Source organism: Rattus norvegicus, chromosome 11 (genome assembly GCF_036323735.1).
Source record: "Rattus norvegicus strain BN/NHsdMcwi chromosome 11, GRCr8, whole genome shotgun sequence".
In the NCBI taxonomy this organism is placed as follows: Eukaryota; Metazoa; Chordata; class Mammalia; order Rodentia; family Muridae; genus Rattus; species Rattus norvegicus.
This window is the reverse complement of record NC_086029.1, coordinates 55,305,634-55,317,504: the sequence shown is the minus strand read 5'-3', so window position 1 is coordinate 55,317,504 and position 11,871 is coordinate 55,305,634. Positions and strand designations below refer to the sequence as shown.

The 11,871-nt window shown below is 42.2% G+C and overlaps 1 non-coding gene across 1 annotated transcript; it reads right to left on the bottom strand.

The window, feature by feature from the left end:
- Positions 1-5,116: 5,116 nt before the first annotated feature.
- Positions 5,117-5,245, bottom strand: LOC120095756 (small nucleolar RNA SNORA17). The gene has a single exon (XR_005491548.1). It is a non-coding gene; the product is annotated as a small nucleolar RNA SNORA17 (small nucleolar RNA).
- Between the last annotated feature and the right edge of the window lie 6,626 nt (positions 5,246-11,871).

The window sequence follows — 11,871 nt, the reverse complement described above, 5'->3', positions numbered from 1 at the left end:
AAAGAACCAACTTTTGGTTCTGTTGATTCTTTCTATGGTCCTTTTTGTTTCTACTTGGTTGATTTCAGCTCTGAGTTTGATTATTTCCTGCCTTCTACTCCTCCTGGGTGTATTTGCTTCTTTTTGTTCTAGAGCTTTTAGGTGTGCTGTCAAGCTGCTGACATATGCTCTTTCCTGTTTCTTTCTGCAGGCACTCAGCGCTATGAGTTTTCCTCTTAGCACAGCTTTCATTGTGTCCCATAAGTTTGGGTATGTTGTATCTTCATTTTCATTAAATTCTAAAAAGTTTTTAATTTCTTTCTTTATTTCTTCCTTGACCAGGTTATCATTGAGTAGAGCATTGTTCAATTTCCACGTATATGTGGGCATTCTTCCCTTATTGTTATTGAAGACCAGTTTTAGGCCGTGGTGGTCCGATAGCACGCATGGGATTATTTCTATCTTTCTGTACCTGTTGAGGCCCGTTTTTTGACCAATTATATGGTCAATTTTGGAGAAAGTACCATGAGGAGCTGAGAAGAAGGTATATCCTTTTGCTTTAGGATAGAATGTTCTATAAATATCCGTTAAGTCCATTTGGCTCATGACTTCTCTTAGTCTGTCTACATCTCTGTTTAATTTCTGTTTCCATGATCTGTCCATTGATGAGAGTGGGGTGTTGAAATCTCCCACTATTATTGTGTGAGGTGCAATGTGTGTTTTGAGCTTTAGTAAGGTTTCTTTTACATATGTAGGTGCCCTTGTATTTGGGGCATAGATATTTAGGATTGAGAGTTCATCTTGGTGGATTTTTCCTTTGATGAATATGAAGTGTCCTTCCTTATCTTTTTTGATGACTTTTAGTTGGAAATTGATTTTATTTGGTATTAGAATGGCTACTCCAGCTTGCTTCTTCTGACCATTTGCTTGGAAAATTGTTTTCCAGCCTTTCACTCTGAGGTAGTGTCTGTCTTTGTCTCTGAGGTGTGTTTCCTGTAGGCAGCAGAATGCAGGGTCCTCGTTGCGTATCCAGTTTGTTAATCTATGTTTTTTTATTGGGGAGTTGAGGCCATTGATATTGAGAGATATTAAGGAATAGTGATTATTGTTTCCCTTTATATTCATATTTGGATGTGAGGTTATGTTTGTGTGCTTTCATTTTCTTTGTTTTGTTGCCAAGACGATTAGTTTCTTGCTTCTTCAAGGGTATAGCTTGCCTCCTTATGTTGGGCTTTACCATTTATTATCCTTTGTAGTGCTGGATTTGTAGAAAGATATTTTGTAAATTTGGTTTTGTCATGGAATATCTTGGTTTCTCCATCAATGTTAATTGAGAGTTTTGCTGGATACAGTAACCTGGGCTGGCATTTGTGTTCTCTTAGGGTCTGTATGACATCAGTCCAGGATCTTCTGGCCTTCATAGTTTCTGGCGAGATGTCTGGTGTGATTCTGATAGGTCTCCCTTTATATGTTACTTGACCTTTTTCCCTTACTGCTTTTAATATTCTTTCTTTATTTTGTGCGTTTGGTGTTTTGACAATTATGTGACGGGAGGTGTTTCTTTTCTGGTCCAATCTATTTGGAGTTCTGTAGGCTTCTTGTATGTCTATGGGTATCTTTTTTTAGGTTAGGGAAGTTTTCTTCTATGATTTTGTTGAAGATATTTACTGGTCCTTTGAGCTGGGAGTCTTCACTCTCTTCTATACCTATTATCCTTAGGTTTGATCTTCTCATTGAGTCCTGGATTTCCTGTATGTTTTGGACCAGTAGCTTTTTCTGCTTTACATTATCTTTGACAGTGGTGTCAATGATTTCTATGGAATCTTCTGCTCCCGAGATTCTCTCTTCCATCTCTTGTATTCTGTTGGTGAGGCTTGTATCTACAGCTCCTTGTCTCTTCTTTCGGTTTTCTATATCCAGGGTTGTTTCCATGTGTTCTTTCTTGATTGCTTCTATTTCCATTTTTAATTCCTTCAACTGTTTGATTGTGTTTTCCTGGAATTCTTTCAGGGATTTTTGTGTCTCCTCTCTATGGGCTTCTACTTGTTTATTTATGTTTTCCTGGAATTCTTTCAGGGATTTTTGCGTCTCCTCTCTCTGGGCTTCTACTTGTTTATTTATGTTTTCCTGGAATTCTTTCAGGGATTTTTGCGATTCTTTCAGGCATTTTTGCGATTCCTCTCTGTAGGCTTCTACTTGTTCTCTAAGGGAGTTCTTCATGTCTTTCTTGAAGTCCTCCAGCATCATGATCAAAAATGATTTTGGAACTAGATCTCGCTTTTCTGGTGTGTTTGGATATTCCATGTTTGTTTTGATGGGAGAATTGGGCTCCGATGGTGCCATGTAGTCTTGGGTTCTGTTGCTTGGGTTCCTGCGCTTGCCTCTCGCCATCAGATTATCTCTAGTGTTACTTTGTTCTGCTATTTCTGACAGTGGCTAGACTGTCCTATAAGCCTGTGTGTCAGGAGTGCTGTAGACCTGTTTTCTTCTCTTTCAGTCAGTTATGGGGACAGAGTGTTCTGCTTTCGGGCGTGTAGTTTTTCCTCTCTACAGGTCTTCAGCTGTTCCTGTGGGCCTGTGTCTTGAGTTCACCAGGCAGCTTTCTTGCAGCAGAAAATTTGGTCTTACCTGTGGTCCCGAGGCTCAAGTTCGCTCGTGGGGTGCTGCCCACGGGCTCTCTGCAGCGGCAGCAACCAGGAAGACCTGTGCTGCCCCTTCCGGGAGCTTCAGTGCACCAGGGTTCCAGATGGTCTTTGGCTTTTTCCTCTGGCGTCCGAGATGTGTGTGCAGGGAGCAGTCTCTTCTGGTTTCCCAGGCTTGTCTGCCTCTCTGAAGGTTTAGCTCTCCCTCCCACGGGATTTGGGTGCAGAGAACTGTTTATCCGGTCTGTTTCTTTCAGGTTCCGGCGGTGTCTCAGGCAGGGGTCCTGCCGCTCCTGGGCCTTCCCCCACGGGAGCCCAGAGGCCTTATACAGTTTCCTCTTGGGCCAGGGATGTGGGCAGGGGTGAGCAGTGTTGGTGGTCTCTTCCGCTCTGCAGCCTCAGGAGTGCCCACCTGACCAGGCAGTTGGGTCTCTCTCTCACCGGGTCTGGGAGCAGAGAGCTGCTGCGGGCCGGGATCCGCGGGTGTGGGACTTCCGGTAAACACAGAACGTGCCCGGTCCTAGAGAAATTCTGCTTCCGTGTGTCCCAAGCTCACCAGGCAGCTTTCTTGCAGCAGAAAATTTGGTCTTACCTGTGGTCCCGAGGCTCAGGTTCGCTCGTGGGGTGCTTCCCAGGGGCTCTCTAATTGATATCTTTTTAAGAAAACTTTTGGGTTCTTTGTGAATTTCACATCATGCACCCCAATTCCACTCATCTCCCCATTCCCTTCATACCCATTCTTAACCCTTGTAATCTCAATCCTCAACAGAGGAAAAAAATGTCCTTCTTGAAGCTGTAGTGTGTTACAGTGTGTCCCTCAATATACCCTTTTGTCTACACTTCTTCACTTGCAGATCTTCATTGCAATGACTCCTTAGTCTGGTACAAGGCCTCTGACTTCTGCTACTCTATCAATACTAGAATCTCACTGGGACTTCTCTCAGAATTCCTGTTATTGCCCTGTGTCATGGAAATTCTGCAGTTTTGGATCTTGGACTGACTTTTTCATGTACTTCAGCAAGTCATCAGAGGGGTAGATATTGGAGTGGGTTAATTCAAAGCCCTGAATCTGGGCCTGAGAAGTATCTGAGCTGGTCAGCTACTGGCTCTCCTACTTTCATGACCTTAGGAATGGCTCACCAGCAACCTCCTGCAACCTCAGCTCTCCCACTCTCATGACCCCAGGGCCAGATCTTCTAGTTGCCGTAGATGGCAAGGGACAAGAGAGGGAAAACGGGCATCTGTCTCTCATCTGTTCTACCACACAGCAAACAGAGGCAGGGCCAGCCCTTCTCTATTCATGCCTTTCAGGATAGCTTACCTGCAGCCTCCTTATCCAGAGCCAGTTCTACTGTGATGGCCAGTGAAGGTATGTGGTGCAGGGCCTGCTCTCCTGAGTCCTGCAGCAGATGAGGGGCAGGGTCAGTTCTTCTGCTTCCATGACCCCAGGGCCAGTTCTCCTGTCTGCTGTAGATGGCAAGGGGTGAGAGTGGGGTATGGTATCTCTCTCTCTTACCCATGCTGCCACATGGTAGACAAGTTGCAGGGCCAGCTCTCTCATTGCTGACGCCCTTGGTTCAGCTCTACTGTGTGAGGCCTAGGCAAGGTACAGGGCCTGGTCTCTTGAGTTCTTCCTCTGTTGAGGGACAGGGCTAACTTTCCTGCTCTCAGAACCACAGGTGGCAGGCAGGGAGGAAGGTATTCTCTCACAACCGTGCCACCATTCAGGAGATGAGTGTCAGGGTCAGCTCTCTAACACTCATACCCTTGGGACTGGCCACCCACAACCCTCACAATGTGCTTGGGGGTGGTGGTTAGGGGAGTACTCTCTGCTCTCCCTAATAATGCAGTTAGCAATGGGCAGGATCAACTCTCCTGTCATCCATCATGATCCCAGAGCTAACTCTCTCACGGTGCCCAGGTGAGGGGTGGGGCCAGCTCTGCACAGTCCTCAGACATTAACATGTTCTCTGGGCAGCAGCCAAGACCAGGGAAGTCTGCCTGGCATTTGGTAGGAGCAGACCCCTGCTGCTGCAGGGCCATGGATCCACATGTGGCTCCTGGTGGCAGCATAGGCCAGGATCCAACCATGGACCCAGTTAGCATCACCAGCTACACACATCAGGCTGATGTTTCTCATTAACTTTGAGTCTCCAGTTCTACCTCTCTTCATTGTGCCTACATCCTTCTGTTTCTCTTTTTCTTCCATTTCTCCACCACTTATATGCTCCTCTTAGTGGCACCCAGGGTCTCTGAATGTCTGGGGTCATCTCAGGAGTAGTCTCAGGGTGCTGTACCCCACTTGTGCATTATGGCATCAGGCAGGGGTCATCTTGGGCCCATGCAAGGTTCATCTTTCTAGGGCTCACTCCTGCCCAGGGACTGAGGTTCCAGCCATGGTTCTTCTAGTCTCCAGCTTGCTTCTCACCCTTGGGGCCCATCCAGGCCTGCAAAGCACCAGACTGGTGGTTGTCTCAGGCTTATCTTTTTCAGGGAATGTTAGACTACTAATCATTCAGATAGTCACAGGTCAGAATACTCATTGTAGACACAGCTTTTCTCCTCTCTGCCACCTACTGACGCACGAGTGAAACAGCAGCCATAACAATACCTCTAAAGGTGATTTCTATATTGGCTGTAAAGGTTTGCACTCCCACCAGTCATGGAGGGGTGTTCCTTTTGCTCTACATTTTCTATAGCATAAGCTGTTATTTGTTTTTATTGATCTTAGCCATTCTGAAGCATATAAGATGAAATCTCACAGTAGTTTTGATTTGTATTTCCCTGCTGATAAAGGATGTTGGTCATTTCTTTGAGTGCTTTTCAGCTTTTGTCTTTCTCTCTCTCTCTCTCTCTCTCTCTCTCTCTCCCTCCCTCCCTCCCTCCCTCCCTTCCTTCCTTCCTTCCTTCCTTCCTTCCTTCCTTTCTTTCTTTGAGATTTTTCTATCTATATCTGCATCCCATTTTAAAATTGGGTTGTTTGCTTTGTTGATATCTAGGGTTTTTTTGCATTCTTTATATATTTTGGACATTATCCTATCAGGATAAAGTAATTGGTGAAAATCTTTTCCTATCCTGTGGGTTGCTGCTTTGTTGGAAGGATGACCTTTCTCATAGAGAGAAGCTTTTCAGTTTCATAAGATCCCATTTATTAATTGTTGCTCTTAGTACCTCTGTTAATAGTGTTCTGGGAGTTTCCTGATGAATTTCTAGGGTCACTTATGTATAATATCTTATCATCTGCAAATAAAGATACTCTGACTTCTTCCTTTTCAATCTGTGTAACCTTGATATCCTTCTGTTGTCTAGCTCCAGTTCAGTCTTAAGTACTATATATATCGAATAAGTATGGAGAGAGTGAACAACTTTGTCTTGTTCCTGATTTTAGTGGATTTGCTTTGAGTTTCTTTCCATTAAGTCTCCATGTTGGCTATAGGCTTGCTATAAATTGTGTTTATCACGTTGAAGTATGTTCCTTGTATCTCTAATATTTCTAGGACTTTTAACATGAAGAGGCATTTGATTTTGTCATGAAATGATTATGCATTTTATGTCTTTCAGTTTGTTTATGTGGTAAATTTCACTTATTCATTTACATATATTGAACCATTTCTTCATGTCTGGATCATGGTGGATAGTCTTTTTGATGCATTCTTGGATTTATTTGCAAGTATATTATTGAAAATTTTTGCATCTGTATTCATAAGGGAAACTGGGCTGTAATTACCTTTCTTTCTTGGGTTTTTGTGTATCAGGGCAACAGTAATCTCATAAAACAAAGTGGGCAATGGTGCCTCTGTTTGTGAAATAATTTGAGAACTATTGCCATTAATTCTTTGAAGGTCTGGTGGAATTCTGCACTAAAACCATCTAGCCCTTTTCCTTTTCTTTCTTTCTTTTTTCTTTTTCTTTTTTCTTTTTTGGGAGGAGGCGGGTAGGATTATTTTCAGCTACTGCTTCTATTTCACTAGGGATTAATTATAAGTGTTTAAATTGCTTAACTGATCATGATTTAACTTTGGTAAGTGGTAGGTATTGAGGAAATTGTCCATTTCTTTTAGATTTTCCAAGTTGGTGGAGTACAGGTTTTGAAAGTATGTCCTCATGATTCTCTGGATTTCCTTGGTGTCTATTGTTATATTTTCCTTTTTCATCTCTAATTTTCTTAATTTAGATATTCTATCTCTACCTTTTAGTTACGTTGGGAAAGGGTTTTCAATCTTATTGATATTTTTAAGGAATCTTTGTTTCATTTATTATTTTTCTTTTGGTTGTTGCTTCTGTGTTGTTGATTTCAACTTTGAGTCTGATTATTTCATTTCTTGCTGTCTACTCCTTTTGAATGTGATTTTTTCTTTTTTGCATTAGCTTTCAGTGGTGTTGTTAAGTTGCTAGCAAATATCTCAATTATTTTATTTTATGTTTTTTAATGTAGGCCCTTAGTGGTGTGAACTTGACTCTTAGTCAGCCTTCATTATGTCCCACAAGTTTGGATATGTTGTGTATTCATTTTCACTCAATTTTAGGAAGTCTTTAATTTCTTTTTGAATTTATGTCTTGACCCATTTTCATTCAGTAGTAAGTTGCTCTTTTTCCACGTTTGTAAGGATTTTATTGTTTCTGTAAAACTATATTGTTCAATTTTATTATATTTTGTTGATACTGCAGCTTCAATCATGGTGGTCAGATAGCACAACGAGTGTTATTGCAATTTTCTTGTCTGTTGAGACTTGCTTTGTATATAAGTGTAGATGGTCAGTTTTAGAGAAAGTTCCATGAGGAGTTGGGAAGAAGGTATATTTTTTGTGTGTTTGGGTGAAATGCTCTGGAAATACATTAGGTTCATTTGGTTATAACATCAGTTAGGTCCAGCATTTCTCTGTTCAGTTTTTTCTGAGTGGCCTGCTAATTGGCGAGAATGTGCTATTGAAATCTCCCATTACCAGTGTGTGAGGGTCAATGTGTGATTTAGTGTGTTACTGTAGTGTTTCTTTTATGAACTTGGGTGCCCTTGTATTTGGTGCATAGATGTTAAGAATTGCAATGTCCTCTTGGTGGACTTTCCCTTTGAATATGTATGTTCTTCTCTATCTCTTCTGACTAGTTTTGGCATAAAGCATATTCTTTTTCAGATATTAAAATCGCTATAACAGCTTGCTTCTTAGGGTCCATTTGTTTGAAATATCTTTTATCTCTCCATTCTCTTTTCTGAAGTGATGTCTATCCTTGATGCTAAAGTGTGTCACTTGGATGCAGCAGAAGAATGAAGCCTGGTTTGGCATCAACTCCATTTTTCTGCATCATTTTATTGTGGAATTAGATATTAATGAGGTGTGTTTGTTGATTCATGTTATTTTGTTGTTGTTTTGTGTTTTTCCTCCTTCGTATTTTTGGCCTGGGATTATTTATTTATTGTGTTTTTTTGGGGGTGGGGGAGGAGTGGTTAATTTCTTTAGGTTAGGATTTTCCTTCTAGTATCTTTGGTAGAGATGGAGTTTTAGTTAAATATTGCTTAAATTTGGTATTGTTATGGATTGCCCTTTGTGCCTTAAAGTTTTTTCAGTGACAATAATTTATACAATGGGTGGGCATCTGTGGTTTCTTAGAGTCCAGGACTTTCTGGCTTTTCCTGTCTCCACTGAGAGAGAAGTTCAGTGTTATTGTAATAGGTCTACCTTTATATGTTACTTGGTCCTTTTATCATCCTTGTAGTTCTCAATATTCTTTCTTTGTTCTGTACATATAATGTCTTGATTATTATGTACTGGTCCAATCTATTTGGTATTTTGTATGCTTCTTGTACATGGTTAGATATCTTCTTTAGGTTAGAGAAATTTTCTTCTATGATTTTGTTTAATTTTTTTCCCCTGTGCCTTTCACCCCGGTTTCTTCTCCGTCTCTTCCTATTATTCTTAGATTTGGTATTTTTATAGTTCCAGATTCCTTTGGTTTTTATGCCAAGAGTTTTTTAGATTTTACATTTTCGTTGGCTGAAGTATCTATTTCTTCTATTGTGTCTTCAATGCCCAAGATTCTCTCTTCCTTTTCTTGTATTCTATTAGTGTTGCTCTGACATTTCTGTTCAAATTCCCAAAGTTTTAATTTCCTGATTTTCATCAGTTTGTATTTTTCACCTTGATTTTATTTCAATTTCAGATTTTGAAGTTTTATTCTCTTCCTTCCAGTGTTTGTTTATGTTTTCATTGATTTCTTTAAGCATCATTCATTTCTTCTTTACGGCCATCACTCATATTCACAATGGCTATTTTAAGGTATTTTTCTTGCGGTTCAGCTGTATTACAGTACTCAGTCTGCTCTGGTAGGATTGCTGGGTTCTATTGAAGACATCGCTCTGGCTGTAATTGGTCCAGGCATCTGTGTTTAGGAAGATTGTAATTCTAGGTAATGATAATGAGATGATGACATAAACCCCATTTGTTTCCATTTAAGGGCCAAGTCTGATTTAAAAAAGAAGGCCATAAGGCAACAGCTCCAGGAATAGACCATAAAATCCAGAAACAAGGTCATAAAAACTCCTCCCAAAGAACAGTCTGGGGATATCCACAAAATGGGGAAATATCTTATCCCAGGATGGGCCAGATGTGCTGGGCAGTCCTATCTCATCCTGTGGTTAAAGATTCATGGCAAAGGAAAGCAGACCACTGGCAACCTGTGACCCCCTCACACTCACAAATGAAATTTTGGATTACATAATTCTCCTAGAGAGTTTCGCCAGTTCTCTTTAAGAAGGCCTGCATGCAGACCTATAAAAACCTATAAGAACCCTTACATGCTGTGGTTGTTTCTGCAGAATAAATGTTCTTTGTCTTTGCATACTCTCTGTTTCTGGGGTCTTCCTTCAGCAATTTTCAGTCCCTTACAATATCCAGTCTTGTCTTAATAAATTATCTTCCTGCCATTGAAATGAGGCAATTCAAGCCAGATTAGATTAATTGCACGTTTATTGGAAAACTGCTCTCTGGTGAGTTCACTGGCACTGTGAAGGAGGCCAGGGGAGTTGCCATGGGATGGGAGAGAGAGGGGAGCTGGAAGAGAGAGAGTGCATGCAGAAAGAGAGGAAAATGAGGAGGACAAGGAGGAGGAGGAGCAACAGCAGAATGAGAGGAGAAGAAGCAACAGAAGGAGGAGGGAGAGGAGGAGGAGGAAGAGGAGAAGGAGGAGGAGGAGGAGGAGGAGGAGGAGGAGGAGGAGGAGGAGAAGAAGAAGAAGAAGAAGAAGAAGAAGAAGAAGAAGAAGAAGAAGAAGAAGAAGAAGAAGAAGAAGAAGAAGAAGAAAAAGAAGAAGAAGACAACGACTAGAGGCAGGCCATGAAAGTAGGTCAGTGAAACGTGTGGAGAGGGGAGGGAGAGAGATGGGGTCAGGAGGGACAGAGAGGGAAGAGAGAAAGAGAGGAGAGTGAGGAGGGGGCAGGTAGCCCCTTTCACAGGAGCTTCTTCCCCTACTCCTCCTCCTCTTCCTCCTCCTCCTCTTCCTCTTCCTCCTCCTCCTTCTCTTTCTCCTCCTCCTCTTCCTCTCTCTCTCCCCCCCCTCTGTTTTTCTGATCTCTACTTCCTTTTTTCCCAACTCCTCTTCCCTTGTCCTAAATAAACTATTTCATACTATACACTTGTGTAACTGGTACCTCAATCTCAAGGGATGCCTCAGCATGGGTCCACAGAGGCATCCCTCCACCTCACCTCACCATATGGAGCCTCTACCAAACACATCCCTGGCTTTCTTTCTTTTTTATAAAACACAACAGAGGACAGGTCTGCTTTGATATGTAAAATATATACCTCAGTTCCTTGGGTCTGAAACCAAACAGGTGGGTGTTTTGTCCTGTGGTCCCTGCTGCCCTCTCTTGTTCTTAGGACGTGTGGTGGTTGTGTGATGCCATCTCAATGTTTTGTGTCAGTGTTTTAAGATTTAATAATTATTTTTGACTGAGGTAACTTTTCTTCTATTGTTCTTCAATGCCTGAGATTCTTCTCATTTGTTGGGGGGTAGTTTGGGGCACTGTGTATTGAGATGCTGATTTCTATGCCCAGAGATCTGGTTCCTTTTGAGTTCCTAAGCTTTTCATTTGCAGAATTTCCTTAGATTTTTTTTTCTGGGATCCCTCTAGGTGCGACCACTAGGGGTTCTGGATAAAATGTGTTTCTAGGTAGTAGGAGTTTAGGAATGGAGATGTGTTAGACTGGTGTAGGGCGGAGGTGGGGTGGGTGGGGGATTGAGAGCATCATCAGAGGGGAGGAAAGCACGGTGTTCCACAAAGGTCTATTTATTTCTCTGGCAATAAAGCCAGAAAGTAAATAGAGGACAAAAGAGGTTATCTACTACAGAGCTGGTGTTGAGACTGGGGGATTGCTTATCAGGAGGAGAAGAGAGAGTGAAGAACTGGTGCTTGCCTACCTGCTGCACTGACCTACTTTCTTCTCTGTCAGCCTTGGATGACTGGAATGGTCTTTGGGTTCCCAGGGAATCTGTTCCTCTCTTTTTCATTTTTGGTGTCCTCCACACTAATTTCTTTTTCTCCCATTTTTAATTGGATATTTTACGTATTTACAATGTTATCCCCTTTTCCATTTCCCCCCTTTCCCATCGCCTCTCTCCGTGCTTCTGAGGATGCTCTCCCTCTCACCCACCTGCTCCTACCTAACCACCCCGACATTCCTTTACACGGGGAAATGAGCCTTCACAGGAAGGGCTTCTCCTCCTACTGTTGCTAGACAATGCCATCCTCTGCTACATATGCAACTGGAGCCATGAGCCCCTCCATGTGTACTCTTTTGTTGGTGATTTAGTCCCTGGGAGCTCTGGGGGGTCTGGTTGTTCTTCATATGGGGTTGCAAACTCCTTTAGCGGTCTCTGTGCTCAGTCTAATGGTTAGCTGCAAGCATCACCATCTGTATCAGTAAGGCTCTGGCAGAACCTCTCAGGAGACAGCTATGTCAGGTTTCTATTAGCAAGCACTTCTGGGCATCAGCAATAGTGACTGGGTTTGATGGCTGCATATGGGATGGATCCCCTGGTGGGGCAGTCTCTGGATGACCTTTCCTTCAATCTCTCTGTTCCACCCTTTGTCCCTGTATTTCCTCCCATGAGTATTTTGCTCCTCCTTCTAAAAAGGACTGAAGCATTCACATTTTGGTCTTCCTTCTTCCTGAGCTTCATATGGTCTGTGAATTGTATCTTGGATATTCCAAGATTTTGGGCTAATATTCACTTATCAATGAGTACATACCATGTG